At 42.3% G+C, this 25,958-nt stretch overlaps 1 long non-coding RNA gene across 1 annotated transcript in view; it reads left to right on the plus strand.

Annotated features, from left to right (window-relative positions):
* The first annotated feature begins 4,151 nt into the window (after positions 1–4,151).
* The window catches only part of LOC142407434 (uncharacterized), a 180,172-nt gene continuing 158,365 nt past the window's right edge, over positions 4,152–25,958 (plus strand). The window contains exon 1 of the long non-coding RNA XR_012774944.1: positions 4,152–4,346. This is a non-coding gene — a long non-coding RNA (uncharacterized LOC142407434). The remainder of the gene's footprint in view (positions 4,347–25,958) is intronic.

A 25,958-nucleotide genomic window follows, 5' to 3' on the forward strand; every position in this document is an offset into this window, starting at 1 on the left:
TAAAATACACAGTCATTTAAAATACAATAATTTAGCCTATTTTGCATTGTTTGGGCTAGATAACGAGCAGAGTTAGCATCAGTGCAGTTAGTCTGATGGATTTGTTCTTAGATGGTTTATTTTCACCTGTTCTGTGCTGAACACCGTCTTCCCCCATCTCCTGGAAGAGCAGGTCGTCTCTCAAAGTTTGGTGGTCCCTGTTTGGAGTGACTCCACTGGTGCTCTTGGCTGTGCGTTTGTCACAGTAAACACCAGTATGTGCATATAGAACGAGGCAGGGCTGACAGCATCTCTGTCACAACCTGCTCCTTGCTTTGATTTCATCGAAAGCCCAGAGATGCCATAAGGATGATCTCTGTGGGTTTGTTTGGGCTTTGGAACAAAGCCAAGGGTAAAATTTCTGACTCCCGTGTGGAGATACTGTAACACTGATATTACTGTAACATGAATATTGCGAGGCCGTACATAATACGATGTGAAAGAAGGTGTGGTTGAGGACACGGACACCCAGAATCATGACTGCCTTGGAGAGGCTACACAGGGACTGGTTGTTCACTGTCTCATCCAGCACGACGCTGCAGTGATACGGCATCTGCGGTGAGTTCAGGGAGTCCTTGCCTGGGCCATCTGGGATAGAAATATTTCACCTTGGGGCTAAAAGGATTTCGTATCTCCTGTTTGATTCTGCATGCAAAATCCAGCTTGCAGCTGCAATATGCGGCATCCAAAAGATTCAAACCCATGCTTTGCATGCCCAGAACATCATTTTAAAACAACAATAATTATTATTTTTAAAAGTTTCGGTTTTGGTTTTTTGGTGGGTTTTTTAGGGTTTTATTTCAAACTGGGAAAATACTTAGTCTTCTATTAATCACTTGGCAAGTTTAGGTATGAAGAAACAAAACTGGTTTTAAATCACATGAGAACCAAAAGAAACTGTCTTGAATCTCTTAATTGATTCTTTGTATGTTCTATAAAAGTCAAATATAGCTGAACCAAATTTTTCAAAATATATTACAAAATTTGTTTCCAGGCTTGAATTGTCTCTGCCAAATTTCATCTCAGAATGAATTTTTATCCTGATGTTGAGTTAGAAACACATTTAAGCAGATGTACTAATTTAAGCACTTACGTCATGGGGACTATGCATATGCTGAAAATCAAGCATGTTTTTAAGCCTTTTGCTATGATAAGGAGGGAAATGTTTCATGCTGAAAAGATTTTTTTTTTTTTTTTTTTTTTTGAGAACTAAATATCCTGAATTTCCATACTTTCATGTTGGAGGAGTCCGTTTCTCCAAGAAAATAAAATATTATGGAATTAAAGCTTTTTGCATAGTGGAATAGTACTACTACTAATTAGAGAAATAACTGGTCAGGCTCTTGTGCTCTCTGATTTATAGCCAAATGAATATAGCTAAAGGGAACTGTGCCTGGAGGTATACCTCTCAGGCTGTGATTTCACGCGGTATTTAGAACGTGTTTAAATTTCTTCGTGTAAATAGTTTGATTGAATGGATGACTTCAGAAAGATTATCCTTGCCTTGAAAGTTTAGCACCTACTTGCGTACCAGGCTGATTTGAAGCCATAGTCTCCAGAGACAGGAGAGAGCCCAGTTTTTCATATGAACTCACTACAGCCAAAGCAGATCAGCAAAAAGGTTAGCCGTGGCTGGTTTATGGAAAACAGGGGCCCGTATAAATGGGAAGAATGAAGTCTTGGAATAGTGGTTGTTCAGTAGCATGTGACTAATCAGGGCAGGTATTAAAGGTAGGTCTTTGAAATTAGACTAATTCAAAGCCCACTGAAGTCTCTTTGACTTTAAAAAACTTTTGATGGAGCTGATAGTGAGCACACATCTGAGCTGTGGAGCTTGGGTGCTCATAGTGCAGAATCTGCAACTTCTCATCTCAGAAAATGTGGTCCCTCCCTCCAGGCACAGAGCTGGTGCTTCTGGGAATACCTTGGGTCAACCACTGGGGTACCAAAGTTTTCTGGTACCTTGTCTAGAGCCATTACTATGATAACTGGATCAGACTTTGTTTATTTATCCAGGCTGGTGGCCCGCAGCATCTAGTGAGCAGTCTATCTGGTTTTCCTGGTCTTCTCTGTGACTTCTGTTGAATTTGCTGAAACCATTTGTGAATAAAGCAGTACAATGTTCTGTGGTTTACAATAGCTTAAGCTAAGTAGGGTGCTTACCAAAGGAAAAGGAAATAATACATATTTCCCCTTTGCTGATGGAGTTTGCTTATGTTGAGGGAAAGAGATCTTGGTGTTGCGAATGCACTGTATCAGCTTAGGTGATTCTGATATTCCCGTTTCCATATGGAGGGTGGTATCACATGCCATTTTTAATTTTGTCATTCTATAACTATATTGGGTTTGATGGCAAGGTTTTGGTAGCGGGAGGACCTCAGGGGTGGCTTCTGTGAGAAGCTGCTAGAAGCTTCCCCTATGTCTGATAGAGCCAATGCCAGCCGGCTCCAAGACGGACCCACTGCTGGCCAAGGCAGGGCCAATTGGTGACGGTGGTAGCGCCTCTGCGATAACATACTTAAGAAGGGGAAAAAGTTGCTGCGCAACAGCAATTGCAGCCGGAGAGAGGAGTGAGAATATGTGAGAGGAACAGCTCTGCAGACACCGAGGTCAGTGAAGAAGGAGGGGGAGGAGGTGCTCCAGGCGCCAGAGCAGAGATTCCCCTGCAGCCCCTGGTGAAGACCGTGGTGAGGCAGGCTGTCCCCTGCAGCCCATGGAGGTCCATGGTGGAGCAGATCTCCACCTGCAGCCCATGGAGGACCCCACGCCAGAGCAGGTAAATGCCCAGAGGCAGCTGTGACCCCATGGGAAGCCCATGCTGGAGCAGGCTCCTGGCAGGCCCTGTGGACCCATGGAGAGAGAGGAGCCCACGCTGGAGCAGCTTTGCTGGCAGGACTTGTGAACCCGTGGGGGACCCACGCTGGAGCAGTCTGTTCCTGAAGGACTGCACCCTGTGGAAGGGACCCACGCTGGAGCAGTTCATGAAGAACTGTAGCTGTGGGAAGGACTCATGTTGGAGAAGTTTGTGGAGAAGTGTCTCCTGTGGGAGGGACCCCACGCTGGAGCAGGGGAAGAGTGTGAGGAGTGAGGAGTCCTCCCCCTGAGGAGGAAGGAGCGGCAGAGACAACGTGTGATGAACTGACCGCAACCCCCATTCCCCGTCCCCCTGCGCCGCTGGTGGGGAGGAGGTAGAGAAATCGGGAGTGAAGTTGGGCCCGGGAAGAAGGGAGGGGTGGGGGGAAGGTGTTTTAAGGTTTAGTTTTTATTTCTCATTACCCTTACTCTGATTTGACTGGTAATAAATTAAATTAATTTTCCCCAAGCCGAGTCTGTTTTTGCCCATGACAGTAATTGGTGAATGATCTCTCCCTGTCCTTATCTCGACCCACGAGCCTTTCATTGTATTCTCTCCCCCCTGTCTGGTTGAGGAAGGGGAGTGATAAGGTGGCTTTGGTGGGCACCTGGGGTCCAGGTTTTCAAAATTTACCAAGATTTGCAAAAGTGAAAGAGGCAAGTACAAAACACAAAAGGAATTTTGTAGTTTTAAGTACTGTCAGACTTTCAAAAACTCCAGAGCTGTTTGAAATAGTTAAAGGAAAAGTCCCTGAAGAATAGAGCTGAAAAAGAGGGGAAGGACAAGAACAGTATTTGCTTGAGCTGAGAAAAGGAAAAAAAGTGGGGAAAATAAAAATGAAGCATACATACTTTCAGAAACTGGGATTTATTTCTGGTTTTAACCTTTAAGGAACAGAAACAGCTTCAACATTTTCTTCCCATAATTTTTTTTTCTGCCTCCCTCGTGCACTTGAATCTTAGGGAGGCACGAAGAGAGGGACCAACCCTGACCTGCAGAACAGGGCTGCATAGTAGAACCAGTCTTGTAATATTGATACCAGACAGTGCAGACTTAGTTTGCTGAATCCTTTAAGTATTCTGCGTCTATTTATTTCAGCTGCACTGATGGTCTTTAAAACAAGATAGGATGTATTTTTAAAGGTCTTCTGTGGCTCAGCTGTCTGGTATGGGTTTGATGCAGGAATGGTGGGGTGAGCTCCTCTGTTTTGCAGGATATCAGATTGACCCCTCCTAACCTCAAAACCTTTTTAGCTCTACCAGCCACTGAAAAGTCTCCAGATAATGCTGACTCTGAGTGGTACCATCTGGACTTCATTTGAATCAAAAGTCAGGATGGAAAATCCTCAGGAACTCTTGGACCCAAAGGCCGAGGCTGGAAAAACAGAACCCACCACACTTGCAAGAGGGCAACTATTCCTGTGCCTGTGAGCACTGACGTGTCTCCATCACTGGTGAGAAGCCACCCACAGATTCAGAAGTGTTTCGTGGGGGTTTTTTTGGCTTTTTGTGTGGTGGGTTTTTTTTTTTCCCCCAGGGCAACCAAAAAGGCATGTGTGGATTATCCTTATAATAGACCAGTTGGCAGAAACAGAATTGTATGTGTTTAGCAAACAATGTATTTTGAAATTAAACATAATGTATTTTTAAAACTCCTGTTTGGATTTTTTTGCTAAAACTGGCAATAAAAGCACATACTAATTTTCATGGTCAGAAAAGAAGTTTAAACTATTGACTTTCTGTACTCTTCTATTTGGAGGTACAGGTAGCTGGTGTTTATATTTTAGCTCTGTTAGTTAAGATAAAATAAAGTAAAAGGGTGCGATTGGAACCTGAACAACAATATTACGGAACTGCATGAATTAATTATTCCAAAGAGGAGACCTTTTCCTGAATACCAGTCACTGTGGGTTTCCTCAGTGGCTAAGAAAGGAAATGTTAACCAATGTTTGCAGCAAGTCAAGTCCTGTGTGCTCGCTGTTAACATTGGCAGGTTTCTATGCACTGTTTATATATGGTTATGTGTAGAGATGGGTGAACCTCAAAAGGTTTTGGAGGTTCAATTCTGGTTATTATAAGCACCTGAAAGGCTGAATGCTTATCTGAAGCACAGCAAAACCTCAAAGCCAGCTGGGAGGCTCCTGGGCAGAGCCTCCTGCTTGCCCTCCAGCTCGTACCGATGTGCAGTGCTCTCCAGACCTCCCGGGAGTGGCAGGATGTCTTTTGGGAAGGCTCTGTGGAGCATGGCAGGAGCAGGATGTCTTTGATGTGGGTCTTCGCGGTGTGGCTTGTTGATGGAGACCGCTAAATGAGGTCTCACAGCTGTGTTGCTGAGCTAGAGCAGGTGACGGGTCCGAAGGGACAGAAATGGATCTCCTTAACTATTTGTTATAGGAAGTGTTGCAGCTAAGGGTAGCTATTAGGGAAAGGAAAGGGTTTCCTAAACCTTCCTCTCCATCCCTAGCAATGGCCTGAATTTGGATTATGCTGGACTAAGGCATCATATTGTTACCCTGCCATAACACCTATAGCTCATTTCAGTCTGCCCGTACCTCCAGTTTTGGCCAGGCTGAGAAACAACACAAGACAAGTTTGTAGTCAGTGTATGAAATGAAGGTGTTGAATAAGCAAGCACAGCTGATCTTTAGAAAGATGTTTTTGGTGAATTTGGTTGTGTTTCTCTTCCTTAGCATTAGCAGATCATTTTTGAAAGATACTGAATTCTGTAAGCTCTTTTCATGATACAAACTTGACTACACCACCCTTGTTGCTGCTTTCAAACAAAGAACAAACGTTGCTGTCTTGGTTTTCCAAAATGAAGCTGGACTTGTGTTGCTAAATGCTTGGGAATTTGGGATATCTCTAATGTTTTACTTTGATGCTTGCTATTTGTGATCATTTTGACCCATTTTCCAGCAGGAGTCAGAGGTTTTGTCTGAAAATGAGGATTCCATAGTGTACTCTGTGACATCCAGATCTGCTTCACAAACATGCAGTCAGAATAGATCATATAGAGAGAACAGAAGCATGAGACAGAGCCTTGGGATGGGAGCGGAGCTGGGAGTACAGTCCATGTCTGGGACAGGGATGCTGCTGCCAAGCTGGGAAATAAAATCACATTTCACAAGACTGTCCTTCTTGTTGACATTCCAAGTATTATGGAAAAATACCAGTGTAGTAAGTGTCAGTGCTGGCATCCCTTTGTCCAGCACACAAATAATCTCGGATGGTCCCTAAAGAAAAGGGAGAAAAAAAAGTGTCAAGTATTTTTATCTCATTTGCTTTTATCTCATAGTAGAAAAAAAATCTTCAGCGTCTTTTGTCTGCACGATGTAGGTTAAAATAACACCACCATAGCCAGAAGGTTTTCTGTTAATGTGTGAGAGTTATTTCAGGAGTATTATGTTATTAAAACATAACCAAAATGTGCCTGCCTATTTTTATCTGATCCCATTGTTCATGCACTGCTCTGCAGAGTAAATACTATCCAAGAATTTGAATATTAGTTCTTTTCCAAGAGAGAGAATTTAGAAAACTTTCCTGGACATTTAATTCACTTTTTCATCTAACTCTTTTCCCACCAACCTTTTCTTAATCTGCAATAATTTTAGCTGTACCTGTCATTCTGATATGGTTTTATGGTGTCCAGCTAATGTTTGATCTCTGGTATGGCCAAGACCATTTCCACTTCACTTCTAGTTGAGTTAGGGAGGTCAATCCAGAGTCTAATCCCAAACATAGCCACAAATCTGAAGAAAGCCCATAGACTCGGTGGTATTAAGCCAGCTGCACATTGATCTGAGCAAATTCTGACCAGGAGTCTCTGACTGCAGACGAATTTTTGTGGCGGAGTTCCTGGAGAGTCCTCTAATGTCTGTGGGTCTGTTGGCAGAGTTGCATGAAATCTATCTCAAGTGATTTTTTATTTTTTTTTTTTTTTTTTCCCCCCACAATGGGTGTTTATTTCTTGCAGCAGGGTTTGTGTGGAGCATGTTTTCCTATGCTTTAGTATGCTGGGAAGATAAAACAACTGGGGACTATGGTGCACGTTCTTGGTTGCTTGGTGTATTGAGTGATATCGGACACGTACCAGCGGAGGCTGCTCTTACAGTAAGACATTCTGGCATTTGCATGACCCAGTGCGATAGCATGCAGGATGATAGTGGCAGAGGAAGTGAGTCAGCATCCTGGGGAACAGTGACCCAGACGGTGGTTCAGCACCATGGGAACAGCGCACTTTAGGATGTCATCTGCAAAAGCACCTCATTAAATAGACCACCAGAGAATGATGACAGCAGAGGCAATATTTTCAATTCCCTAGAGGAAACACAGCTCCCATGGAAAACATCCTAGCACTCGTTTATGGAAAAATAGTATCTTGATCAAGATTTTGCTTTAGTACAGGATTTCCAATCAATTCTCTTGTCTTCCAAGCCTAAAATGCCCTCTTGATCTGGTGTCCCAGCAACTCTGTGCCCCTGGAATAAATGCCATCTAGGAAGATTGTTCTTCTTGCTCTGGATTTGCAGCAGCACTGCTGTGAATGAGGATCACAAATCCAAGAGCAGCTGTTGCTCAACACTGCAGAGCAAGACAAGGCGTTGGGTTTGGTCCAGGCCTGATGTAAGCAAGTCTTGCAGGGCTTGCAGTATTGTTGAATTTGGCCTATTCTTCTTATTCAGGAACGGATTGTGCTGCCTACTTGGCTGTCCCAGTCCTTCATCCTGAGCCAAAGGAGGCTAAGACTATTTGTGGAATCTGAAAGTGAAATCCTGGCCTTTTTCGACTCAATGGGCATTTTGGTGTTGACTTCAGCAGGGAGGGAATTTCACCCTGAGTATCCCAAATGTCAGGAATACTTTCTGTTTTTGTGATTCTCTGTGGAAGATGTTAGATGCTGTTTTCCTCAGCTCTGCTTCTCTGCTCGCACATAAGGGACCTGCTTGGATTATTTTAATTGGCAAATACATTTTTCCAGCGTCTGTGCAAAAATAGCTCTGTGCTATTTCTAAGTGCCAGGCTAAGTAGCTCCTGTTAAGTAGCCCCTCTGCAATCCTGCAGTTAACACTAGTTGTTTCTGCCAGACCCCTCTCCATGGGTTGTGTAATGTCCAAGTTTTTGGTGGCTGCTGCTGTTCTACTCTTGGTTTGTTCTTGGTTTTTTTTGTTTGTTTTTTTTTTTTTTTTTTTTTTTTTTTTAATTCCCAGAGGTAAAGCCTTTGGTTTGGGGGTAAAACAGAAATGGTGAAATCCTGGTGCCAGCACAGGTGAAGGCAAAGCTTCTGTGGGTTGAGGCAGGATAATAAGAATTCTATCTGAGAAGTCTGAAGGGAGCAAACAGACCATATTACAGTCCTGATGTGTGCTAACATTTGACGTTGCCTCTGCTGGTGTCGAACCAGGAAGCATCAGGTGTGGGGGGGTTTCCAGCAGGGAGCCACAAAGAGCTCCAGACCTTTGAAGTGTTTCTGTGCTGAAGTCAGGGTAGGAAGGAGGACATAGTCTTTAGGAGTAGGTAAACTAGTTTTAGGGATTATGCTGGGCTTTGGGAGAGCTGGATTCATTCCTGGTTCTCACGTGGACTCCTGGTATAACTTAGGGCAATCACTCCAGACCAGAGTTTTTGTAAAGCATATGTGACTCTCTGGACACCTCAGAGGTGATTTAGAGTCCCAGTTGACATACAAATCTGAAGGATTTAGAAACCTAAACACTCCTGAAAACCCTTGAAGAAGTCTTATCTCCTTCTCACAGCATTTAAATACCTTTACATGCTTAATATATCTACGGACCTGCCTTCTTGTCCCTTCATTCCACATCTCTGAATGGGAGATAATCTTTTGTTTCTCTCGTCCCGTGCTTGCCAGGTTCACGCTAGAAAATAAAATGAGCCAAGGACTCTCATCTGGCTTTGAAGGCAAGTGGTCCATCAGCAGTCCATCCTCATGTCTGTGTAACTAACTCTCTTCCCCATCAAAAAAACCCAAACCGGCTCTGGTCCATAATGCTTATTGAAAGTGGTCAATGGCCCACGCTGTTGGTGTCGTCCAGAAGACTGCAAAGTATCATGAGCCAGGACCTGTCACCAAGCAGACTAGCATGCAGGTGTGTGGGCAGACACCTGTGGTGCCAGGGCTTTTGGCTCTCTTGGCTTCCGAGCAGTGGTGTAGCCTCTGTAAATCCTCTGGGGAAGGGCTGTGCATACGTGCAGAAGGGTAGGGAGAGCCACTGTCTCAGCAGGAGAAGGGCCACCAGCTTCCATGATAGAGTTTTACTGATATTCTTAGCATAAAAGAATGTGGGTGCAATATGGAAATATTTGGAAGTGAGAGTTTCCCAGAATACTTCGGTGTTTTTTCTGGAGCACAAGTCTTACTGTTCCTAAAATTTCCTAGAATATATGTACTATAGAAAAAGTGACGGTAGGAATACTGATTTTTTGATGGGTGTGGTTTAATTGTAAAGTCCTGACCTTCAGGTTTACCAGCCTTTTGCTACTTCTGGCTGGGCATCAGGGTGGTCTCTTGAAGAGTTTTAAGAGTCCCTATACTGCAGTTATTGCATCCTATTCTATAAATGTTCACCTGGAATCACAGAATTTTTATTATTATTATTATTATTTTAATTGTTAGGTCACAGTGCTCATTCCACAAGATTTTGTGTGCCCAGTTTCCAGATTAATTAAAGGTTCCTTTTCTATTTGGTAATGTTTTGTAGCAATTAATCTTATTTTTTTTTAAACATCAGCACCTGTTCCATGACAGCTTCCTTGTTTCCGTCGTCGTCCCCCCCCCCCCATTTCTGACACAAGTAATTTATTTATTGAGGTTTTATTGTATTTCATAGCTGAACTTACCTTTGAAAATTTGTTGGAGAGGACCTAAATAAATCAATAGTTCACTCAGCAACACCATTAATGTGGTTAATAAAACAAATTTTATAAATTTGTCGCAGACCTTGAAAGTGGTGCCAAAACCTTTTAAATCCAAAGCACTACTTTTCTTCCACACACCCCTCCCACCATGCTGGTCACATTTTCTGTTTCTGCAGCAGGGTGGCTACAACACCGAGGCAGATTTTAATTCTTCATAATATGGTAAATATACAAAGCCCTAGGTCTGTTGCCCAAAGCCCTAGGTCTGTTGCCCAGATGGCAACATCCTGTAAAACCTGCCAAGTTCACTTCTTTAAAACAATTTATAGTCTTTAATTGAAGGACTGAAATGAACTAAGTAATCTTTTTTTTTTTTAAGACCTATTTTCTTGTTTTTAATGAAAAAGAAAGTAGAATTTTAGGTCTTGTTCATACATAAATACTGTACTCTTTTTATGCTACAGATAACAACAGACACCCCCCTTGGTCCAGGCTCAGTTATTCCACCTTAAAGTATTTTTGCAGAAATAGCTGTTTCCTGTGAGGGAGGGGAGATCCCTTTGCAAAGAGATTTGTCTCTCTGCTGCAGACTATACTAGTGTAGTGATGCTGATTAAAAATAAGAGGCCACAACTGTAACTAAACCAGTTGTAGCATTATGGAAAGTGTATGTGCTATGGAGGACCCTTGTAGAAAAGAATTGATCACAAAATACCTTTGCCGTCAAAATTAAGACTGAAAATCATATTGGGCTTGGGCACACTGACTTTTTTTTTTTGCCTTACTTGTAAGATGTGCATCATCTGTTTGTGCCAAAGTTGTCTTAGCACAAGAAGACTCTCTGTGGGATTGACACTGGTCCGTAGAAATGCATGTAAAGGCTGCCAGGGACTTCAGCTTGAATAGGGAGAGGTTTTCATGTGCAGTTCATATCTTCTGTACCCAACCCAACCAACCTGGTTTACAGCAGAGCCCTAATTAGCAATTGAAGACCATGAAGATGAAATTCTGTATTTCAGGACAATAATACAATCTCTGTGAGTCTGCTCTTCCTTGTCACGCAGAAGTGTTGTCCTTTGCCAGTCCAAACTCTCTCTGTGGCTCATTTTCAGCTTCTCCTCCAGCCAATGGTCAGGGCTGTTCTGTAGCTGGCAGGTCCCTTTGCAAAGCCCCGGGTGTGATGAGGAGGCTGAAGCTGTACCTTGCTCCTCCAGTCTTGGCACCCATTTTGGAAGTGCTTCCATGCATATCTTTGCAGAGCTTTGTGTGCTGTTGCAGAGCATCTTTCCACCAGTTTGGGTGGGAACCGTGCCGCATTCACGGATGGCAGAAGCAGGCCAATAAAGCCTATGGCAAAATCTCAGGTGCAAACAGTCAAAGCCATTATTAAGAGGCAACTTGAACTGTAGCTACAGAGGGGACTGGGGCAGTCCGCAGAGCTCCCCTTAAGGCTGTTAGTATCTGAATGGCTGTAGTGTTATCTCTTTCCAGTGCTCCATGCCTGCTCCATGAAGGCTTTTATCTCTTTCCACTGAACAGCCAGCTGATCATAACCAACAGGATTTTATTTTAATTTCCCAACAGAGTTTTTGTTTTCCTTGAAAAAATGACTGAGACCAGAAGGATTTTCCAGCTGGAAAATAAGACCTGTCAGTTGGAAATTCTGACTAGATCTAAGTAGACACCTATATAATACTTTGGATGTATTATGTGGCTGGAAAGGAGTGTGAGGGTGTAAGGAAAATGGAGGGGGCAGGAGAACAACGTAGGAGCCTATTATATTCATAGCTGGTTTGCATTTTCCCCTTTCTAAATAAGACTTACCTTTAGGGAGGGGAAAAAAAGGTCAAAGGAAAGTAATATTGACCGCAATAAATTGGAATGTTGAGTGACAACGGAATTTATGCTGCACCATAGTATGTGCTGATGCTGTGCTGAAACCAGTGGCATCCATGTGGTGCTGTCACTATGACGAGCGAGATTTTGGGGAAAAGCCTCTGGGACACAGATATCCCTTTAAGTCAGTGGAGCCATATGTTATAGGGCATTGCCATTAACTGACAGCCTGCGTCAGCTCAGCTATTTTGGCTAGTTGGGGAGTGGAAGAGAAAAGTATGTATGGAGGAAAACTGCAGTTAATTTGCCTCTTCATCTACCTCCCCTTTTCTCACTTTTCTCTGGTGGGTCTTGTTATCTCTCCTGGTTCACAGTCACTGTACATGGAGGCCAATGTTCTTATATAAGGAAAACACAGATATGAAAATGTGTGTGGTTTTTTTTTTTCCCCCCACAATAACATTTTTTTGTATGCAGGTAGCCCAAACTAGTTATGATATACTTTTTTTGTTGTTGTTAATTGGGTATGAAATAAAGGAAATAAAACTGTATTTTAAGTCTGTGGATATCTCACTAAAAGTACTTCAGATCTATTTGAGTTCTTCCCTTAAAGTTTGATGAAAAAATAACACAAGAATTTTATAAAAATGATCATAGTGGAATCCAAGGTATGTTTTACCTGCCCAAATATTCATGGTGGTGCTGAATGTTACACTGGCTAAATGTGTTGCCTGCTTTGTTAAGGTTCCCAGAGATATTTAGGTGAACCTAGGGCTTTGCTTTAGTGGTGATGCAGGTAAATGATGCAAAATTCAGCTTTGCTAGTTTTACTTCTGTATGATTGAAGGCTTTTTATTAGTTTCAGTATTTGTTTGAATCTGAAATGGGAAGAGAATTTGGGGATTCAAAAGCACCGTGGACTGAAACGGAAGGAAATATTTGTACAGCTTGCTGTGACCTGAAATCCCTAAGCTTTGCACAGCTGTAGAAAAGAAATCAATTTTGGAGTCTATTATGTTCGGACATGAATATAAAACACAACCTCTCAAGTGCGTGTCCCAAGAATGAAGAATTGGGCATTTAGGGAATGTGTTTCCAGCAAATATTATTTATACCTTAATTCATCAAGCAAGGGAAACTAAATTAAAAGTCTGGGCTGAGATTTTTTGTCAGTTTGTGCTCAGGTAATAAGTTTATGATGTTTTAGAAACACAGCATGGAGGGCAGAGAGGCAATTTCCCCAAGTCCCTGCACTGGTGCCAGAGGACGGGCTGTATCTTATCCTGTGCCTGGTATTGTGAGTCTCTGGTTGCAGCTGGGGCCTCTCACTGAAAGTTGTCCTCATCCACACCCAGGACAAAGCTAAAAATAATTGTACCTGGATAATGGATTATGAAATAATTATAAAACATTTTGAATTATAGCAAAATCAGCATGGGTCTAGAGATTAGCTGTGATGCCAAGACCTAAAACAACTGGAATAATCTAGAATGAAAACCCTACTTTAACTTGTTATTTCCATGGTTTAAAAATACACCTTCTCACTGTTGAGTCTTTGGTGTTGGTGGTCACGTTGCATCCTGTTGTTAGCACCTGGAGCCAAGCTGAGAAAATCCAGTTCTTGGCATGTAGAAGCTAATGCTTCGCATCGACCTGTTGTTGCCAAATTACATGGAAAGCATTCTCTTGCCAGGTCACTAGAAATTAGATTAATTGTAACACAGAAACCACAGGGAGGGAGAAAAAAGCAGTGTTATGCCTCTGAATATCACCGTACACCTTGATTGTACAACAGGAAAGCTAGCCTGAAACAGAAACACCGGGCAGCATGCACAGAAGTATTTCCACTGTGTTCATGGCTCCTTGGTGGTGGGATTCAGTATAGAAGTGATGAATGTGCTGGTACCAGTAACCACAGGGGCCATCGAGCAGGATGGCAAAAAGGGGTATGATTGACATAAGTATATATTAATCAGGTTTCCACTGTTAGTTTGTTGTTCACTCACAATGTACATTGCATCTGAGCTGTACTCGCTGGAACTAAACATGCAAAAATAAGTATTACTGTGTCTGACAGCACCACCTTGAATTATGTTTTCTTTTTCTGAAATAATTTTTTCTTACAGAGCACAGGCCAGAAAGGCTCCAGCCCTGGCCTCTTAGAGGAGGTCAAAGACGTAGCCAGGCCAAGGTCTTTGGGAAAGTACAGAGCTGTGTTGTGCCTAGCCCTCGTTGAGGGGCACAACTGTGGAAATGTCCTCACACCTCGTGTTTTCCATGGTGCTATGTTGCTCAGCTCTGCAGGAGACGGACATCGTTTTCCAGCAGGTCTGGCTTTCTCCGTGTGGCCTGTCCAAACACCCTGAGTCTCAGCTGTCCTACGCAGGGTAGAGTGCAAAGGCGTTCAGCTTGGCTGCCTAAGCAAACCTTCATTGCTGAGGTACAGAAACAAGGGTACAGAATAGTCGTCTTTTTATCCCCTCTGCTTTCATATGTGAAAATGTAAAATTTCCTTTCGAGCTATAGCCTCTAGGCAGTTCTTACCAGATGCAGTTGAACAGACAAACTTCTCTCTTGCAGAATATTTTTGCAAGTGAGGAGAAGCCACATGTGGATTTTGGACCAACATTGACCATTTCTTGTGTGCTAAGAGTGAGGGTTTTCAGGTGTGTTCAGCTTCACTGCCATGAGCTTTCCCATTGATTTTACCAGGAATCAGCCAGGTTAAGTCCGAGCGCTGCCCTGTGGGCTCTTCACCAAGACAGGCTGGAGAGATGACATGCGTGCACCTTACTGAGTGTGCTGAGCTGGGAGGCAGGAGGCTGTTCTCTACCCTGTCATTCATCTGCCTGAAGACACAGGGCTGTGACTTGGTTTGCTGACTCTGAAATGTTGTGAGGACTTACTTTCCTGTTGGATAGTGTTTTGAGACCTGCAGATAGGAAGTGTAATTACCTAGCATGTTTTCCAATTTTATACCACGGCAGCGTTTCCAGCCATGCAACATCAAATTAACCATCTGACATAGAAGGAGCAGTGAACAATAAATGGCAAATAACCAGTAGTTGTTTTATATACACATACCTTATCTGTAGTCACATATGGCATGGAAATAGGTGTTTCACATATATTCCCACAAATAAAACATCCTAAGGAGTAATGCCAGCTCACAGCAAACAAAAAAAGGTATTAAGACTATTGAGGGAAAGAAATGCTTGGAACACAAATAAATATTCATAAATATTTGCATCCCTCCTGTGTGATGTCTGGCCATACTCGCATATGTTGTCCTTCCCCCACATTGGGAAGTTAGCTTAAGAACTTGAATATTTAGCTTACGTAAGTCTTACCTCAAATAGTGAAATAAAAACTGTCTTCAGTCAAATTTAACGAAGAACAGTTTTGGAGGAGTCTTCATCCATTGTGGCAGACTAGTGTAATTGTTTTGAGGGCACAAAGGAGAAAAGCTTTGGATGAAAGCTCTGGTCCCAAGCCCACAAGAGCAAGTCAGTCACTGCCTGTGCTTTGTATGAGGAAGCTAATCAACAAAGTAGTTCAAATAGGATTTATTTATTTATTAGATCTGCTTACAGTGTGGGTTGCTTCAGAACACAGGCTTCATTTTACCTATGTCTATCTTGAAAGATGTGTATCTACTTTCTGTTGACTTTGGCCATGAGCAGTATCTGTAGAGCAATCGCTCTAAGTCATGCCTCGTGCAGCTGTGGAAAATCCCTCAAGGTTAGCAGCTTTCAGATGCAGAGTTACTTAAATGCTGTAGGATGCCTTTGAAAAAACAAATGGTTGTCCAAAAGCAGCCAGCATATGGGTATAATATTAGAGCAGAGATGGGAAGAGGGGAGGATCCTTCAAAGAGGACCATTATATTCTTCTCTATTTTCTGCAGAAAATATTTCCTGTGCTATAAAAAGACAGAATGACTAGTGTGTGACATAAACCCATAATAGAACAAATACTTCAAAGACACCTTGGGCCTACTAGTAAATTCATGCTCCCCCCTGTCCACGACAGTAGCTGAGAATATTGTTCAGCAGTTTGTATCAACACACACTTATCCTTTTTTGACATCAGTCTCTGGTTCAGGAAGCTATTGAAGCACATGCCTGATTTCCAGTACATGAAAAGTCCCATTGAGTTCAGCCTGCAATATAAAACTGGTAACTATCATAATGATTACGATGCATTCCTGAGTCCTTAGATGTTCAGTGATTGATCATCTAATGTGCCCAACTGTATTTTATTGCATAAGCAGCTTCCTTCTTGCAAAGAAAGCACAATAGCTGATTTGTTGCCTATAATTATAACTCTAGTTTGTTATTCAAAACTTTTCTTAGCTCTAGTTATTTAAAGGTCTAGCTGATCACCTCTTGCCTCCTATTAAAAGCGGTCTACAAAATGCCAGCTGTGTGGATAAAATCACATGCCTTTTCCACTTCCCGTAGTTTTCCTCTAAGTCTTCAGTGTGAGTGAAGTACTAACACGGGCTTAAATTTGGTCCTTGTTTTTTTATGAGGATAGAAGCACTCTGATGCCTTCTGCATAACAGATGATGCTTCTGTATTGTTGGAGGACGTGAATAATTAAAGCATGCATCATGTCTTAACTGTTGCAGTTTTAGAAAAGGGGTATATTTGTGGCTGAATACCTTTCTTAGCTGCAACACAGAAAATGCATGTGCAGTAGACTTTGGCAAATAAGTTCAAAACTTCATAATTAACTGGCTGTCAAAAATTTGGAAGCAAAACACAGGAGGTGGTTAGGAAATCAAAGTATGATGTGTTTTTAATCACAAAACACAAGGAAATTTTAAAAATTTATGAGTAATAAATCTATATTGTTGGTACCAAATGGCTCCCTTTGCAGTCCTTTAATGTAACACCTGCGCTTCCTCTCCGTGAGTAACAACCCATTTTTTGACTGCCTGAGGAGCAGTGCAAGAGTAAGTTTGCAGGCTCAGGAGAACAAAGCCAGGTTCCCAGACTGAGCTCTGACTGCACTTTAGGATTCCATTTACAGTCTGTTTGGTTTGTAATTCAAATCGCTCCAGACCAGAGTTAATGTTTAGACCACAGCCACCTGAAATTTGCTTCAGGGCTGAAGCCCAGCCAGATTGCAAATGGAGGAAACACTCGAGGTTTGCTAAATACAGTTAATAGGGGATTAGAGGCTGTGTTTTTTATGGTAGCACAGGGAGGTCTGGCATAGAAAAAATATTAAAATGCAAATATACAACTTCAGCCGTGCCAAGCAGGATGCAACTGATTGCACTCTAGCTATCAAGCAGCTATTCTTCCTTTCATTAAGCAAAGGGAAAATGAGAGGAAAAATATAACAGGGCTCTGATACAGTTTTTGATGAGGGATGGTCCATTATAGCCAGCAGTTGGGAAATGACCCAATAGCTGGGTGACTGGACTGTGGGTTATAAGATTCTGGAGATTATACCTGTCTGTCTGCTGCTAATTTGTTATATATGCAAAGACTTGAGCAAGTCTTCGTTTTTGTTTTCAGTTTGCTTTTTCAATGCCCACTTCCATTTAGCTCCTTGGGCCTCCTTTGCAGTGTGTGTGTGCAATGCCTCATGCAGTGAGGTGTGGGTGTACCCGTCATACAAATATTTACCGCTGCCCTATAAATCACAGAGTCGCAGAAACGGAGAGCTGGAAGGAACCTTGGAGGTCGTTGAGCTGGATGAAACAGGATCAAGTGTAGCTAAGCCATACCTACCAGACATTTGTCTTAACATTTTCTTTAAAACTCCGGTGAAGGAAATTCCACATTTCTGGGTTGCCTGTTCAAGTGGTATTTATCTAAACTTTGTCTGCATAATTTCAGTGAAGGAGAGTCCACACTCCTAGGTTGCCTGTTCCAGTATTTCACCACTGTAGCTGAAATGTTTTTCTAATATCTGACCTAAGTTGTCTTTGCTAGAGATTATGCTGATTCCTCCTCTTTCCTCTCCCACTGACTATGAAGAACAATCAATCATTCCTCTCTTCTTGAAAGTCCCTACGCATTGGAAGATTCTGTCACATTCATTCCTCAGTTTCCTCTCCTCCAGACTAAACACCACCCAAGTCTTTATCCTCCCCTCAAATGGCCAATTCAGAACTGCAGCTGGTCGTTAGAGTGATTTCTGCATTGCCAAAAATGTGTGTAGCCCTTAGTTGTTTCTTCAGAGCCAAGAGGATTTACCCTTCTGGAACTCTTTGCAAATTTAGTCCTCAGATTAAGAGGTTCAAAAGCTGTCGTGAATGTAGGAGAGACCTCACAGTTGATATGGTTAGAGAAGGAACATCAGAGCATGTGTGTGTGTATGCAAGCAGTTTTTAATGTGGCAAAACTAGATTTTAAAGGATGAGCTTCACCTAAAAAAAAAAAAAAGTGCTTTCCTAAAAGGAGGAACATGGGCAGGGAAGAAGTGGCCACTTGGGCTGGGGAGGGAAGCCAAGGGCTAGCAGGGATCAGAGGGGACACAGGTGGGGTGGAGCTGTGGGGACCACCTTGGAGGTGTGCACTTGACCTGAAAAGCTCATCTGCCGCAATTTCCAGCAACCAGAACTGGAGGAGTTTGAAAGCTTTTATTGGCTTTTTTGCTCCCTTCCTCTCTCCTCCTTGCCTTGCCACTCAATTTGTTATTTTATAGTCCTGTGTGCAATTTCAAAAATCCAGAAACTCCGAAAAGAACCGAAACTTCCAAAATTCCAAACTCCAAGGACATTTGTTGCCACATTTTTGGTCTTGGGGAAAAGAAGGACTGTAATCTCAGATATGATTCTCATAATCCCAGTCTGACTTTTGTTGTCCTTACTAGAAAAAGGAAGACTTTTAATTGAAAAAAAGAAAGCCAAACAAAAACCCCTAAAATTTTAAAGGACTCCCCCAGAATCTAGACCAGGCTGCCAACGATGAAGTGCTGGTTGGTTTTTTTTCTCTGATGGAAGTCATGTGCCGCAAAAGAGTTTGTCTTACCAGGAACCACGTTTTACTTTGGGAGAGAGATTTGGTCAGAAAATCTTGATTCAGAAAAGACCATAGAGAGTTTCTGAGCCACTTTCTTCGGAGACCGCAGGCAGGTGGCACGTAGCATTGGAGGAGACATGAGGCAGGAGCTTAGCTCTGCAAGCACGTCCTGCGGGGACAGACTGTCATCGCAATGTATCCCTGTTTCTGCCAGAAGCAGAAAGCAGGGGAGGCTTTTCTGCACCTGCAGCTGACTTGGCGTATCTCCTGCTAAGTACAGCAGCTCTTGTGGCCAACAAATTTTATGGGGCAATGGCTTGGCAAGGTTTTTATTCTTTCTTTAAATCCAAGAGAGGAAATATGCAAAGCAAGATGCACCTATGCATCTTCTTTGATATCCACGGGGAGCACTCTTGCCTTCTGCCCAGTGCTAGGGATGCTGGCATGAGCGAGAAGGTGATATTGCAAAGCCCTCAGCCGTCTCCTCAATCAGCTGTTGAAGAAATGGATGATAGGATGATAGGCATGATTTTGTATGCAGTTTTAGCATGATCCCAGTTATTCCTACTGCCTTCCACAGCGGAGGTGGGCAATGTGCTAACTTACGTGTTACCAGACTAAAACACTGGCTCTGTAAGATCTTGTGACTGACCCACCTTGTCCATGAAACTGTGGGAAAAACAAAACCAATCTAAGGAAAAAGACAAGATTCAGCACCTATCACTCCACTACTCTACCCACTATTTAAAAATCTTCATTCTCTCTAGAGGAGGATAGCAATAAATCACAGCCAACGCCTTACTCATCCTAGTACTAAACAACAAGCTCCTTCAGTGGTTAAAGCAAACCTGTAAGTGTAGTTTTTCTCAGGCTAATCTCAGTCAAGGTGATTCATCCACCTGGAACAGTGTTGTGAGCTGGTTTTGTGCAGCACAAGTTTATAGCTCTGTCTTGCAGCAGGGTTAGCAAGCCAACTTTCAGGACTGCCCTGATACAGTTGTATTATTTAAGTATCAGAACTGATTACTGCTTGTACTCCTGATATTTGGGACCTCTGCCCTGTGCTTTAGTTCGCAGTGGAGAACTGGCCAGAATTGTATGTTGTTAGAAACATCCACCTATGGAACCTTTGTGCCTGTCTCTGACATCCCTACCCTTGTGACCTGTTAGATGGATGATCTTCTGTCTTCCAAAGACTTCTGAATATCTGAACCTAGCCTGGCAGATGTAGCTGAAAAAAGATGTCTCCCCTGCTGTGTGTAAAATATAGGGTAGATCCCTGACATCTATTTAAAGAGAAACTCTTACCTTACCTATGGTACTGACACTGATGTTGATTGCTTTGCACCACAGTAAAGGATGAGAGCCAGGAGAATTCCTGAAGTCTCACTTGTGACTTGACTTAGGGTTCAAGCAGCTTGTTGCTCTGATGATATTCATGTCCTCTTTCACTGCTTGCAAACAGGATTTAAATCAAAGAATACAGGCACACGTTAATTATTACTGTTGTTGATGATGGCAATGAATTCAGAATTCCTCAGGGACCAGTACGATTGTCCACTTTGACCTGTGGTGTAAAACAAGCCAAAGAATTTGACCTTGCTATTTTTATATTATTCCCTACCAAGTACGTGAACTATCAATGACATTAATCTGTGACTGAGCCATGAGCGCATCTTTTAGAAAGGCATCCAATCTTGATTTCAGATTCCAAGTGATGATAGAATTACAACACCCAGGAGAATTTACTCTCATTTGTTTAAAAAAAAAAGTATTTCCTACTTGAACAAGAATGAGCTTCAGCTTCCAGTCAGGAGTTCTGCATCTCCTGTCTACTAGATTACACATCCCACTAAGAGCGCTTCTCTGATCTAGATTTTATAGAATGTGAAAGAAAATGATTGGCATTTTTCTTAGGAAAAAAATCTTAACGAACTCTAAGTGTTTCAGAAAAAATCACTGTTTATTTTGGATTTTTTTAAAAAATTGTCTTTCAAAATACTTTTTTTTTTAAACTCAGCATGATAAAAAATGCATGACATTTCAAAGAAAAGGTACATACCCTCAGATGCTTTCATTTGAGAAAGCTGTACTGAGAAATGACAAAAGAGAAATTGTGTCCATTTTAAACATTCTGAAACAAAAAATATCTTTGATACCTTTTAGCTGTGCTGAAATCTTTCTAATTTTAAGCACATTCAGACTGCCTGGTTATCTGTCACACTTTAGATTCTGAAGTCCTTGTACAAAAACATTACCTTATTTAAGCCAATGCTTATATTTATACTTTCCTCTATATAAAAAAGATAGGAGATAATTTCTTTGTGCAATATGAACACTGGTGATTTGCACAGGTTTAAATGATGTAGAAAAGCCTCAAAAATTTCAGAAGTGCTAGAACTAATGAACAAGTTGCCATTTCTCTCAATAGTGATTTTATTTGGAGCTTCTGTACTAACTTAGAGCATCCTTGTCATACCTCTCTATCTGTAAACAACCTCCAGATTTTTCTTCCTGAAAGCAGCCACTGAAACCTGAAAGGTTTAATCAGTGTGATGAAGTAAAGCCCAAAATTCATATGGTGAGAAAGCAGACAGTTGACTAGAAAGTGGGTGTTTGTAAAATACAGATGCAAAATCCAGACATTTTCCTGTTTTGTTCCGCTGTTGGATTTTCAGAAACTACTTTTTTAGCCATTTCCTTGCCCATTATTCTTAATAAAGATTTTACTGGGTTACGGACTATTTTCTTTGGGCCAGTCAAAAGGTGCTAAGATGTTTCCTCTGGAATTTAAAGATTCTTTTTTTCGTGAGGGGAGGTATGTTATTCTGCACCAAGTGGGAAGTCTGATGGGGAAAAGCTTACAAATAATTAATTCGAGGAAAGGTAAAATATTGTTTACTCTTTGATTGACTCCTGGGAGAGGGGAGGCAAAAATAAATCAAAACATTCCACTCTGTGAGTTCCAACTTTTATGGATTTCCCATTGGTAATGTTTCACTTACTATGGTTAAGGACTTTGTGTAATGAATTAGGTTAATATATATAGGAAAGCATTTAGGCCGACAAGGTTTGCTTGATCCTGGACCAGTAAACACAAGGTTTTCTGTTTAAGTCATCTATGCCAGCCACCCCTTTTAGACTGTCTATTTCACTTCCACTGCAACAGCCTCATTTAAGTTGTACCTGCCAACTTGTGACTAAAAAAAAAAAAAAAGAGTATATTTTCAATTTGCCTGAGATCACACACTTTAGCATTAAACCACAAAAAGGAGAAACTTCATGGCTGCTGCTGCTCTTTACTTCTCCCATGTTACCGAAAAGGAGAAGGTGGAAGGGGTAACAGGAAAGAAGCCATGCGGGCTGCGCACGTGTGCGTGAGAGGGATGGGAGGATGGAGCGGGGCTGTCCTGCTTCCCAGAGCTGGAGCCAAGCCTCCTGCCAGATGTTTCTCTACTACCATCCACTACACTGTTGATGCACAGCACCTCTTACCTGACTTAAATATTCCTCTGCTCTGACCACATTATCTGATGGACTACTTTTCTTTTATAAGTGGGGGAATGAAGGATAAAAAAAACCAAAACAGAGATAGCCTTCTAAAACTGCTGGTTCTTCCTGGCAGGTGTATAACCCACTGTCCAGAATCCCTCTAGCATTGGTGTCTGCTGAATTCCTCATGTTCATAGTCCAAAGAAAACCACTGCAATTGTCTTCAGCTGTTGCCTCTGTTGGAGGTCCTCATAGAGAAGCCAAGGGGTGGGGTGAATAAAGTCCTGTAGTTGAGAAATAGATGGGGATTTCTGGGCTCTTCTCCTGTCTGTGCCATTAAATCCCTATGTGCATTATATTCATAAAATATATATGAATAGAAATGTAAATACATTTGTGTAAATAAAAGTGCATGTAAATAATACAGGCATATTATAGAAATAAGAGTGGAAAGAGCTCAGGGCCTCTTCCTCCTGAGCTAATGCTGAGGCATACACATTTGATTTGAGGTTCATTAGGGAAAACTGGAGAAAGGCACAAGTCAGTCAGTCCATGTTATGAAACCTGGAGGATGCCATGGCCACATTTTCTGAAGTGGGAAGGTGACTAATAATGCTGAGGATCCAAATCCAAACCCTCTTCGTTGTTGAAGTTGCTAATGCCTTAGCCTGTTGCTGATGTTGCCAGTGTCTTAACTCAGCACAGCTGGGTATGGAGTGATCTCTTTCCCTGTCAGGTCAGGATTCCTTTGAGTCATAGAATCATAGAATGCTTTGGATTGGAAGGGACCTTTAGAGGTCACCTAGTCCAACCCCCCTGCAAGAGCAGGGACATCTTTAACTAGATAGGTTGCTCAGAGCCCCATCCAACCTGACCTTGAATGTTTCCAGGGATGGGGCCTCCACCACCTCTCTGGGCAACCTGTTCCAGTGCCTCACCACCCTCATTGTAAAAAACTTCTTTCTTAAATCCAGCCTAAACCTGCCCTCCCTTAGTTTAAAACCATTGCTCCTTGTCCTGTCACAACAGGCCTTGCTAAAAAGTCTGTCCCCGTCTTTCCTATAGGCCCCCTTTAAGTACTGGAAGGCTGCTATACGGTGTCCCCGCAGCCTTCTCTTCTCCAGGCTGAACAACCCTAACTCTCTCAGCCTGTCCTCGTAGGAGAGGTGCTCCAGCCCTCGGATCATTTTTGTGGTCCTCCTCTGGACCCGCTCCAACAGCTCCATGTCCTTCTTGTGCTGAGGGCTCCAGAGCTGGACACAGTACTCCAGGTGAGGTCTCACCAGAGCAGAGCAGAGGGGCAGAATCACCTCCCTCGACCTGCTGGCCATGCTTCTTTTGATGCAGCCCAGGATACAGTTGGCCTTCTGGGCTGCAAGCGCACTGTGAGTCCTTCCTTTTCCTTTTATCTCTCCCTCAACTATATTTGTGCGATGAAAGCATTTTTCTGGGAATCACTAGCAGGCACGCTTCCTTGTAATCTTCCGAGGTTTGCTCATCTGTATTGTTTTGTAGGCATTATGCAAAGTTTCAAATATGTTGAGTTGTCCCTAGGCTGTCGATGTAAATCCTTTCGGAGAAACTGTCACAACCAACAGGGAAGCATTTTCCCTTCATCTCTTTCTGCTGAGTCCCTTAATGCAAAATTGCTTATGGGGAAATAGGCCTCGGTATTTCCTTCAAATTTAGTTAGCTTTGCCACTATGCTCTTCTGGATTACTGATATTTGAGGGCTGATGTATACAGTGTAGGTCCCTGACATCTCTTCTAGCATGGTGAAATGTGGTGTATGTCAGCAGACAGACAACAGGACTCTAAGATCCCCGAGGTAGGCACTGCAATTTTGTTTTGTATTTGTCTGGTGGCTAACACAATGGGTATCTGGTCTGTGAAAAGGGCTCCAAGGCCTCACTTTGATATATATCATGCTTAAAATATAAGAACCTTTACTTAACCTGAAGCTTATCAGAGGCAACGCTTTCTTCAAAAACAAAAACCAAATTATTTTCCCAGAAACAGTTCACAAAATTTTTTTCTTAAATAACGCATGCTCCAGCATTAATTCTACACCGTAGTGCTGTCAGATGACTTTGTATTTTTTCCAGGAGACTTTTAATCTTTTCCTAGTACCAAAAGCCATATAATATTATTTTACACGCTCTTCTTTGAACCTGCAGCACAGAAAATTAAAGTGTAAATATGCACACGAACGAGCCAAAAGTCATAATAAGATTATATGAATGCCTGCAACCACACAGCAGGAACAATGGGGTTGCACAATTCCTCTGCTCAGGCGCTGCTGAATTTTAATGAGGGATAGTTGGTACATGCTGATACTCCTATAGCTACCCTGGAGCCAGAACAGTGATTTAAGACGCCAGCAACATAGTGTGTAGGTGAGTCTTAGCTATAGCGTGCCTTGGAGAGTAGAGCATGATATAGCAGGCTGAAAAATGGCAGGGAAGTAAGCTGATTAAATTAGAGTGAGAAATGGGACTGGTAGGGGAAAGGATCGCTTAAAATTGCCAATCACCTGTGCTGCTTCCATCGGCTGTTTAGCTCCTGTTGGAGAGAATATGACACTGTACACTGGTAGGAATAATAGGAATAACCCAATTAAAGAACATATGTGTCATGAATTGAAAATCTCATGCTGCAGGGTTTAAAGCGATCTCTTAAATATCAGGGATTAAGAGAGGAATTTAGTGAAGTGGTGTTACCTCTCTCACATGCCAGAGTTTGTTTTTACCTTCTCTCTAATACCACTGCTAACCTAGGTACACCTGGGAGCCACTTGGGAAAGCATTAGCAATAGGTGTACTTCTCAAAATATGTATTTTTCAGATATGAAGATACTCATCTTGTTTGCAGCTAATCTAAGAATAAGCATTGCTTAGGGCGAGTTTCTTTTCAAGTGGGCTGGCTGTGTTCCTGTTGCATGCCATAGGGTCCACATCTCCTCTGGGCCCCTGTAGGCTCTTACAAATATTTGTAAGAATGCACATGTGTTCCTCAATGCAAAACATTTAACATAATGTGAAAGGTGTGTTGGGGCCTGTGAGGGTGTGTTTGTGTAGCATGATGCCAAGGAGAAGTACGATACAGCCTGGGATGTGGGAGGATGGTGTCCTGGGACGTGGAGGACAGCGGGGGGCAGACCTGCCCCGCTCGTGCCTTAGGGAGAGTTCCTGAACATGAACTATCGCAAGAACCACAGCACAGATTCGTCTTCTGGGGAACCTGTTGATTCATTACAAATGAGGGTTTTGGCCACTGAGTAATATAGATAATTATGTGTTGTAATTTTGCTTATTATTGGAAACTGTCTTTCTGTGACTTTGTGTTTGGGCTTACAGTCTGGTTTGTAGTGCAGAAGGAGGAAATCTTTTCACCAGTAGCCAAATCTTTTCTTCTTCCATCTCAAAGCTCCTTGTGAGCAGATCCTAGATAGAGATGTGGCCACAGTACATGCTGCCGTAATTCTCTCCATTACAGGAAAGTTTCTCACAGAATTACCGTTAGTATACAATATTTTGCTTGGAATAGTAGCTTGGTTTTACGTGGGAATTTTATTTTGCTAATACCAGGTTACAACATCTCACTGAAGTTGTGTGCTCTTCTTCAATTGCATCCTTTCCAGAAGACAAAAGCTTTAACTTTTTGAGGCAAGGTGGTTGTTTTTTTTTAATATCAGGTCCTATGTACTGCAGCTCATCAGTTCTCATCACATTGTTCTCATAATATCATGCCAGAATAGGATTTTGTAGCCCAGGATATGTGTAGCCGTACTCACCTGTCTTTTCACAAATGTTTTCACTAAAACAACAAAAGAATCACCCTTGTCAGTTGTCCTAAGCCAAGTAAACCACAGAAAATTGGAGT

This window comes from Mycteria americana, chromosome 3 (assembly GCF_035582795.1).
Source record: "Mycteria americana isolate JAX WOST 10 ecotype Jacksonville Zoo and Gardens chromosome 3, USCA_MyAme_1.0, whole genome shotgun sequence".
Taxonomy (NCBI): domain Eukaryota; kingdom Metazoa; phylum Chordata; class Aves; order Ciconiiformes; family Ciconiidae; genus Mycteria; species Mycteria americana.